Below are 10,297 nucleotides of genomic sequence, written 5' to 3' on the forward strand. Positions count from 1 at the left end.
TTACTGAAGAACATTCAGTCACAAATCTAAGCTCTTTTATCTCGAAAATCTGGTACGTCGCACGATCAGACGGCGTTGGCGAAATTGTACCAAGAGCAAGCAAAGATATTAGCCAGTGGGAAAGTCGTTAGCTCTACTACACAATCTGTCAATAGCGTAAGTAAATTTGTACCAACAGAAAATAATCGCCAAGATATACAAAATATTTTTTAATATTTGTTACTCCAACGAAATATTTCTTTTTCCACATAGACGACCGAAACGACGTTCAGTGTAAACGTAGTTTCAACAGTTGCGTCGAGTATACATTCGCAAAATTCATTCAAGAACCAGACATCAGCGGCGCAAACACAGACACAAACTTCCACCGCTGCTATGCCAGTAACATCTCAAACTCTAAGTTCGACTACAACAATGCCAAGTAGCTCGAATAGTAGTTTCATTAATAATATTACGGTAAGCGGAGAGTTGTTGGAAATATTCACTTACAAAACTGCACTTATTTTATGCATAGAAACAATTGTTGGATGTGTCATAATGTTATATTTTATAACGACGATTATTACAGATGCCGCAAAGTATACAAGGGCAACAATCGAGTATATCGAATACTTGTGTGACACAGAGTATGCACCAGACGCACGTCAAACAGCATAAGTTTATCAGAACCACGGGACTCAGATGTTGAATCCGTCCTCTGCGAACATGCAAATCTTCTCGCCGCCTATTACCTCCGTAGCAACTTCACAGTTACAGAGCAGCGCACAACAATTCCCTTATGAAAATGTGCCCTTGAGTGCTTAATGGCGGTCAGTGGGAATGTATGGTTGCCCTACAGTTGCAATGCGAATTATATGGAAAAGTTAATGGAAATATTGAGTGGCAATAAGATGAATGGAAACGCAATGGCAAGATTCGAATGACAACTTTTTCCATACAGGCGTAATGGAAACTGCTAATGGCTTATGAAGGTTAAAACTTGTGTATGGAACTTGCAATGCGAATTATATGGAAAAGTTAATGGAAAATATTGAGTGGCAATAAGATGAATGGAAACACAATGGCAAGATTCGAATGACAACCTTTTCCATACAGGCGTAATGGAAACTGCCAATGACTCATGAAGGATAAAATTTGTATGGAATTTTTCTACCTTCAGCCAATTTGTTCAGTGTGAATTGTAATGGAAATTCGTCAATGGTAAATGTGGCGGTTCGCGCCACCAGTGGTACATGCATCATCATCACGCCCGCGCGGTAACTGTATTACCGGCAGTTCGCATCGACGGCGCTAGGCGTCGCATCGTTCATGCATTTTCTCAAATTCAAGGTTCGGCACGGACTGGTATATGTATGAGACCCCCTACGGGACACCGAGGCAGATATTTTCAGGCGCTAATCGCCTAAGGCAAGAGCTCCTATTAGTTTGTCCGTTGAACCAAAGGCAATGGGAAATAAAGGCATTTATATTAAAGACAAAATAATACCATTTATTAAAATGCCATTGAATTCTTATTGTTTCAGACACAATGGAAATAAAAGCATTTTTGCCAAAGATAAAAATTTCCACACAAAATCCCATTGGTATTGCCAATGTAAATACCAATGGCAATACTAATGGCAATACCAATGGCAATACCAACGGCAAAACCAGTGGCAATACCAATAGCAATACCAATGGGATTTTGTGTGGAACTTTTTATCTTTGGCAAAAATGCCTTCATTTCCATTGCGTCTGGAACAATGGGAATTCAATGGCATTTTTTAATGGCAATGAAGGGCACATTTTCATAAGGGTTGACCCAATTGCAAACGCAGCAATCAGGCATACAGTGTCAACAACAATCGACGCAGTGTCAGACAGACCCGTTGGATTTCAAACCGAATATACAGACACCGAGCCCTGTGAAACAAGAGCTCTCGTCCCCTATTCAAGTGCAAGTTTATAAAGCGGCTCGCCTGCGAGTCAGGTGACCTCGCCTAGAATGATAAACAAGGGAACGCAGAGGATTCAGAGCCCTGTAAATACCAACGGGAATACGATGAAGCAACTCGTCAGTCCTAATAGCAACTTCAATCCTTTGATAAGTCCGAGGCAAGGCGTAAAAAAGCGTGCGATTAGCCCGATTTGCAGCCAGGTCAACCGCAGTGATGTGTACGTATTTAAATATAAATTTCTGTTACATTTAATCATCATTTTTCGAGATTTAATGATACTGACATGTAATTATGTCATTGCTTGCAGAGTGGAACAGCAACTAAAAACCGATCAAAATGGCGCAACCAATCCAGATATGAATACACCAATCTCAGGCAAGCGTGATGCTTGCAAACGTTTGGTACGATATCATTGTTTAAATGAGCAAGTACTAGGACCCAAGGATCTGACAAAAGCGGACGAAATATTTGAAGAGACAGCGAAACATCTATTGAACAAGTTCAGCTCTATGATAAATAAATACACGTATCTTCTCCTAATGGAAAGCATGGTATGAATAATATGATACACTTATCTGATAATTAGATACATTAAGGGGGGAATCTACTTTAGCCGGCTGAAAAATGATGATTTTTTGGGAATTTTTTCAAGGAAACTATAAGTGATATTGGATTAATTTTTTTTGTAATATGGAAAGGCATTCTTAAAGAAGAAAAAAAATATTTTTTTTTCAGTTACGTTAATTTTTATTATATTGACGGACAATTTTGTAGCGCAATGTTGGTAGCGCAACGGTTAGCTGCGTACAGTGTAGCAACGAGCTGGGTAATCTGAAAGCAAAAAATAAAAATTTTTTTTAAAGCTTAATCAATTACGCAGGGATTGAACCTATTTGCAAATAAAAATATGAAAAATTGAAGAAGTTACAGCAATCGTAAGAAAAATGACATTTTTTTTATCAAAAAATCGATCTTCTGTTGTTGATAAAAATGTTATAAATAAATAATAAAATGTAAACGTAGGTTCAATCCCTGGAGAAAATTGTAAGGAATCGAATCATGCTTGGCGAAAGTTATTTGAGTGATTACTTTTTGAGTTATCTTGTACGCAAAGTTGGAAAAAGTGGTTTTGAGAAAAACGCGTTTAAAGTTTATTTTTTTGCTCTTAGCCAAAAAAGCACGTAAAAATGCATGCAAATTTCAGTATAAAGGTTTTTGAGGTCGCTGAATCCGAATCTGATATCAGATTTTTAAAATTCAAAATGGCGGATTTAAAATGGCGGGTCAGAAGAGTCGTACTTGAATATAGAAATGAAGTTCTTGATGTTTTTACGATACTTACAATGAAATAATGTTCAATCCGCTATTCCGGGCCCATACAATATGCCTTCCTCTTCCTCGTATAACTCCTGTTGGGCAGTTTTCTGCATTCTGTTGGCTGTTCGAGCTTCTTTCGTGTTCTCCCAAGTACGAATTCTGCTCTCCGCAGTCGTTTGTCATTCTGTGAATCGACGAATCCCTTGGTATGTTGTCCGATCACAATGCCCATTGCTTCCATTATTTTTAAAATAGGGTAGTACCCTTCATTGAAGATCGCAGTAGCAAAATATGCAGAAATTTCAATTGTTTTTGCGCCGCAGTGAAGATGTTTTGGTGCCAAATGCCACAGACTTGCATTGAAACTTTTGTTTGAATTCTGCGTATATCCGCCTAAGCATCTTTCCAATAGATCATCCTTGGACAAATCTTGATAAATCGACAACAATTGCTCTTGAACATCCTTGTGAAAGCAGGTGGGTGTTCAAATTCAGCTAGTTTCCCAGTCGCTTCTGCTACTCGCCATTTGCACCAACTTTCACACCCGTTGGACAGTATTCGTGTTGTGGTTTTTCATCGGTTGAGCATAAGTGATAATAAGTAGCCATGATGGCTTTTTTCATCTCTTCAACCGAATCCGGATGTCTTCTTATTGCTAATCCGTAATATTTCGTCAATTTTTTTATTAGTGTGTCCGTCAGCTTTCCTTTTCCTCCGAGTTTTGCCGCTTTCTTTATATTTCTCAGGCGAGTGCCCATTCTTTTTTCGACGTGCCCAACACATTCATGTTTCTTCAATGTTATATCCTCGCCGTAGGGTTGTAAATCCATAAGGGCTTTAAAAGTTTTAGAGTCGCCATCGCCGATATAATTGCAGTATCTCACGCCAAACTGTTCTTCAGATCTGGAAAACATCTCTTTCATTGAATCCACTTCCATTTTTCCGGAAGATCCAGAATGGTTGATGGAGCACGTTTCTTTGTGATCTTCAAACCACTCGGAATATTCTACAGTGCCCTTTTTGTTTTTCCAAAAAATACAGGATTGGCAATGGCTGCTTTTTACGACGAGATCAATTATCTTTCCAGTGTTTTGTCCTATGAGCGTTGTTACACCAAATAAAGATGAAAAACCACGCTTTTTCCATGTTCCATCACCGGAAACGATCAAATTTTGCGATGGCTTTCCTTTTGCATGTTTACTTCTATTTCTTCTTTGACGGCTTTATGGCACAATGTATGGAAGACACCTTTGGATGCAGTATAAATGTTTTCTACAGAGGCATAGTATACTTTATAATTGAAATTTTGGCACATATCCATGAGACCACAGAACAAATTTATGCCTTCTTTGCAGACTCCCAACAATCTCATGACAAATATTATTCTTCTATTAATTTCGAAGGCACTGTTAATAAAAGGGCCTGAATCGATCTTCCGAACACCACATGAGCAAGTAACAGCTATTTTAAATCCTAATCCGCGACTTCCCGTTTCACCAAAAGTTACATTTTTCTTGCAATCTTTACAAATTAGCATTTGAGTCAAAGCACTAAAAACAGTGAAAAATTCAATAATGCGATAACCGTGAGTTTGACTTATAATAATGTCATCATCCGCAGTCTTCAATTTTTTAGCCGCATTACTCGTCGATGCAGTTTCCGTTTCGGCAGTAAACTGATTTCCTTGAAACGATCTTTTTCGTGGTCTTGACTGACGAAAACCGTTCTTTTTACCTTTGCGAGGCATGATTTACTTTTATGTCCGTACAAGCCGACATTTCGAAGCACGAACACATAAATATAAACACTATAGGGTCAAATAAAATAGTTGTAGGTCTAGCGGGTATATAAGATTATTTTGTTCCCGCAATAATAGAACCGAGAACGCTGCGAAGCCAGTATAGCGTACGTCTCTCCGGGCGCCTCACTAAAAAGAGCTGTAGTTTCGTCAATTTTACGAGTTTGACGATAATACTTTGGGAATATATTCTTGAAACCTTATACTATTTATTTATGCAAAAAAAAATCGATTTTTTTGACCCATCAAAGTAGATTCCCCCCTTAAGTTGAATTTTTAATAAAATTGATACTTGGTTAACTTTAAATTATAGAAAACTGTATCCTATATTCTAAATTTTATTTTTTTATTTGATAAATCAGTCTCACACATAAGTGATTGACGTTACTATTGCATTAACAAATTTACAGCGTGAAGTGAGGACGTCAAAATTGATGATGATTGATAGGTCTTTTGTATCTGAAGAGCAAAATATTCTCAGAGGTTAAAGGAACAGGAGGCAAAACTTAACAGTGACTGCGCATGTTATTAATTATTTTTAATCGATATAATAGCTAATACAATATGTATGCATTTATATTGTTTTTTTTGGAATCACGAGATTTTTAATTAAAAAAAAATATATATTTTTTTTATTACCTTATATATTTACCTTCTATATTGCAAATGAAATTACAGCGGAGTTTAAGAAGGAAGAAAAACCGTTGGTGCCAAAAGTTGAACCTGGCCTTGTGGAAGAGAACAAGTCAACCTTAACAGCATCGTCATCTTTGGTGAATGTATCTGTAAAACGCGAATTGGAAGATGATTTCCCAAGTGACGAAATGGAATGCAAACCAGTGATCAAGACGACGAGTACAAGTGCATGGTGATTATGACGAGTGGTTGGAGATTCAGAAGGCACTGGGTGTATATCCGTCTACCGCAGACACTTTGAAGTGTAAAAACGGCAATAACAGTGGTAGGGTGCGTGTGCTGTTGCGAGATAATCGAAAATTGAAAGAACACGAGCAAACGGCGAGTGTCTTCGTGCAAATGTTGCAAATACAAATTTGCCCGGTGTTTTGAACGCGATTATGAAGGACGATTGCGAGCAGGATGTAAATACGTCCTTCGACAGGCGTTGGAGTAGTGCCACTGATCTTGAACGGGATTTGTCAGAGGATACCGACTTGGATGAATTGGCTTTGCACTCCCAGACGCAATGTCCAAGCAGTACTGCCCACGTGACGAGTAGCGAAAGCGGTAACACCGGTAACGAGCACGATGAGGTCAACGCGCAAGTACAGTCCGCCATCGACAGCATTCTTAATCTTAAGCAACGTCCTACGAACACCCTAACAGGCAGCGGTAGCGGTAATTCGTCATCGCAGTCCGGCGACTCGAAAGACACTGCGTTGGACCAAGCAGTCCGCAGCATCTTAGGCTCGTGACCCTCCTTTAGTAAAGTATGTTAAGAAGTGAAAGTTGATAGTTGAATTAAACTAATTATGCATCTTAAGAGTTTTAGAACAACTGTAAGTCGATTTTTCATGATTTTTGTGGATATCGTTGAGATCTACCTATGATGGAAAACTGTTTTAGTATTGATAAACGTGTCGAGCAGACTGTTTCCGATACTGCATATCTGGAAGCACACAGATATAATTACTAAATTATTTGTATAAATCATATGTGACCTTATTGTTTTATTTATACGTTATTCAGCAGAGACAAGCTGGATCGCGCATACATGTTTCACTGAGCATTTTGATTTATCAAATATTCTGTTCTACAATGGCAATAATTATTCATAATATACAAACATGTATACTTTCCAGTAGTCTAGCTGTAATAAAGCCACCGCGTAAATCTAATTTTATTTAAATTTAACAAGGGAATACAAGATATTTAAATACAAAGTTTACATGTGTATTTTTTAGTGGTCACAAAGAATTACAGAGGTAACAGTACAAAATAAAAATATTTTATTAAAATACATAAATTTTTCTTGTAAAAAAACTTGGCGCTGTTAGACCTCGAAATTTTAAATAATAAATAAATTATCCTTTACTTAATGATAAGCCGCATTATCCGCCGTCCGCGTCGTCACGCACACCCATATCACTCACTCGCACATCCACGCTGATAATCATTTAATATTACTCCCATCACATTATTTTCTGAATTATTTTATTTATTGTTGTCCTTATTTATTTAAAATTTCGAGGTCTAGCAGCGCCAAGTTTTTTTACAAGAAAAATTTATGTATTTAATAAAATATTTTATTTTGTACTGTTACCTCTGTAATTCTTTGTGACCACTAAAAAATACACATGTAAACTTTGTATTTAAATATCTTGTATTCCCTTGTTAAATTTAAATAAAATTTTTTGATCTTATAAAATTGTTATCATACATTCTTTTCTAATTGACACAATGTAAAAAATTTTCAAAGTAGTGCAACAATTATTTTTTGAGGCAATATATATGTTCTCTCTGTAATTGGCGCTGTAATTTAAAGAGATATCATTTCTTTTTTGTAATTGTAATAGATCACTTGAAGCGCGACTCTTCTTTTTGATAAGGTAACATAATTTTGTGATGTGTATCACTTGGGTTATAATTTTTCGGAAATAAAGATACTACTGCTTAGATTTTTTCAAGATTTTTCGAGATATAAAGATTACGTCCACCACTTGTTACTTAGGTTTTTTCAATGTATAATACTACCACTTTCTTTTTTTTTTTGAGGTAACAACATATACACTATTATGCGTGTACTTGGCGCCTTTTTTTACCTTTTTTTTAAAAAAGGTAATTTTGTACGATATCACGCCTTTTTGTAGTATTACGCATTTTATAACAGTATGTACAGGGTAAAGCTATTTGGAGGTATAATACTACCACTTTATTTTTTTCGAGGTAACAACATAACAGGGTAACAACATAATACATATACACTACTATGCGTGTACTTAGCGCCTCCTTTTACCTTTTTTTTTAAATGTGTATACACATAATAAAAATGCGGAATTATTTTTGTCAGACATAATTTTAATTCATCCAATTTTTATTATGTCAAGACATAATTTTAATTCATCCAATTTTTATTATGTCTAGACATAATTTTAATTCGTCAATTTTTATTATGTCTAGACATAATTTTAATTCAGCGAATTTTTATTATGTCATGACATAATTTTAATTCTGCCGCTAGGGAATTTTTAAGTCGATTCTTATGAATCAAGCTTGAATTCGATGTCTAGGTGTCCCATGTTGCCGATGACGAGGTCCACCATAGTGCGCTTCATAGTTTTCGGTATCCAGGTGTATTAATACCTTGAATTCGATGTCCACGTGTTCCAGGTTGCCGATGACGGGTTCCAGATAGTGCGCTATATAGTTTTCGGTGTCCAGGTGTAATAATACGTTGAATTCGATGTCTAGGTGTCCCACGTTGCCGATGACGAGGTCCACATAGTGCGCTCCGTAGTTTTCGGTGTCTACGTGTATTAATACCTCGAATTCGATATCTACGTGTCCTACATTCAGATTTAAAGTTATTAATACACCTAGACACCAAAAACTACGAAGCGCACTATGTGGACCTCGTCATCGGCAACCTGGGACACGTAGACATCGAATTTGAGGTATTATTACATCTAGACACCGAAAGCTACGGAGCGCGCTATCTGGACCTCGTCATCAGCAACCTGGAACACCTAGACATCAATTTCAAGATATTAATACACGTAGACACCGAAACTACGGAGCGCACTATGTGGACCTCGTCATCGGCAACCTGGGACACGTAGACATCGAATTCAACGTATTATTACACCTGGACACCGAAAACTATGAAGCGCACTATCTGGACCTCGTCATCGACAACCTGGGACATGTGGACATCGAATTCAAGGTAATAATACACGTAGACACCGAAAACTACGGAGCGCACTATGTGGACCTCGTCATCGGCAACCTGAGACACGTAGACATCGAATTCAACGTATTATTACACCTGGACACCGAAAACTATGAAGCGCACTATCTGGACCTCGTCATCGGCAACCTGGGATACACACCTAGACATCGAATTCAAGCTTGATTCATAAGAATCGACTTAAAAATTTCCTAGCGGCACTTTCTGCCAAGCGTAGAGAACCTTCTTTTCCGGCAGCGGTGGTAATACGATGTAAGGATACGAAATCTCTCCAGATAAACACATAGAGATATAAGAATAGAGTGCGCGAGTCATATGCTATCACGTAAGAGGCTGCGATATAGGAATAGAAAAAGAACGCTGCATATAGGCCCTTTCTGTCTTTGTCTACGCGTGCATGCGAAACAAAGACAGAAGGGGCCCATGCGCAGCTTTCTCTTTCTATTCTGCGCAGCTTTCTCTTTCTATTCCTATATCGCTTTTTCAGCTCGCTCGCACACTCTATTCTTATATCTCTATGAAAGCAATTGACTCAATATATATATTATATATATATATCCCTAATTTACCTAAATAGAAATCTTCCTCCTGACCGATAAGTCTATCGACTTAATTTCGAAATACGCGCGCGATATCGAAACTGGCGATACCTGCGCCGCCAGCGTCGAAAAAGTGAAAGTAACGTTTCTGATTATGACGTCATCATAAGAGACGTCGGCGTTAGAAGTATCTTAATAAAAAATTTTCACATTTGGACTTTGCGTCGCAATATCTCCGCTCGTAGGGCACGGAGCGGAATATTATAAGAGAAACCCCCCCTAATTGGACCCCAAGCTATCGATCAAGCCTACTTAGAACTTGATCCGTTCACTCGTTATCGAGATCTCAACATCTCGGGTACTCGCAACCCGTCGCGTCGCGTAAAAGAGTCACGGTCGGTCTCGCTCCGCGTGTACTTGGCGCGAGACACTACCGTGTCTCTTGATAATTTTGATATCTTGAACGCTTTCTTAGAGGTCTTCTGAACGTCTTCCTGAAACAAAAAAACAATAATACTAAGAAATAATGTTTATAATAATAAAATAATAATAATAATAATATTTTTAATCAGTAATTATAAATCTAAAGGTACTTTTATAATATATAAATATTAATGCAATTTTTCGAAAAGCTAGCATTAATAATACAGACTACCGGAATAATTTGCCTATTTTTTGAAGGTAGAAAAAATCTATCAGACCAATTTTGCTTGGTTTCAGAGGAGACATAATCTGATTTCAATTTTTATGTAAATAGAAATGTGGAGAAAATACAAAAATC

The 10,297-nt window shown here is 37.4% G+C and overlaps 1 long non-coding RNA gene and 1 pseudogene across 1 annotated transcript; one reads left to right on the top strand and one right to left on the bottom strand.

Annotated features, from left to right (window-relative positions):
• On the top strand, positions 1-763 carry LOC139813213 (uncharacterized). Its single transcript, XR_011732078.1, has 3 exons — positions 1-156; positions 253-456; positions 569-763. It is a non-coding gene; the product is annotated as an uncharacterized lncRNA (long non-coding RNA).
• Positions 764-2,901: 2,138 nt separating this feature from the next.
• Positions 2,902-4,733, bottom strand: LOC139813705 (uncharacterized; annotated as a pseudogene).
• Between the last annotated feature and the right edge of the window lie 5,564 nt (positions 4,734-10,297).

Source organism: Temnothorax longispinosus, chromosome 5 (genome assembly GCF_030848805.1).
Source record: "Temnothorax longispinosus isolate EJ_2023e chromosome 5, Tlon_JGU_v1, whole genome shotgun sequence".
In the NCBI taxonomy this organism is placed as follows: domain Eukaryota; kingdom Metazoa; phylum Arthropoda; class Insecta; order Hymenoptera; family Formicidae; genus Temnothorax; species Temnothorax longispinosus.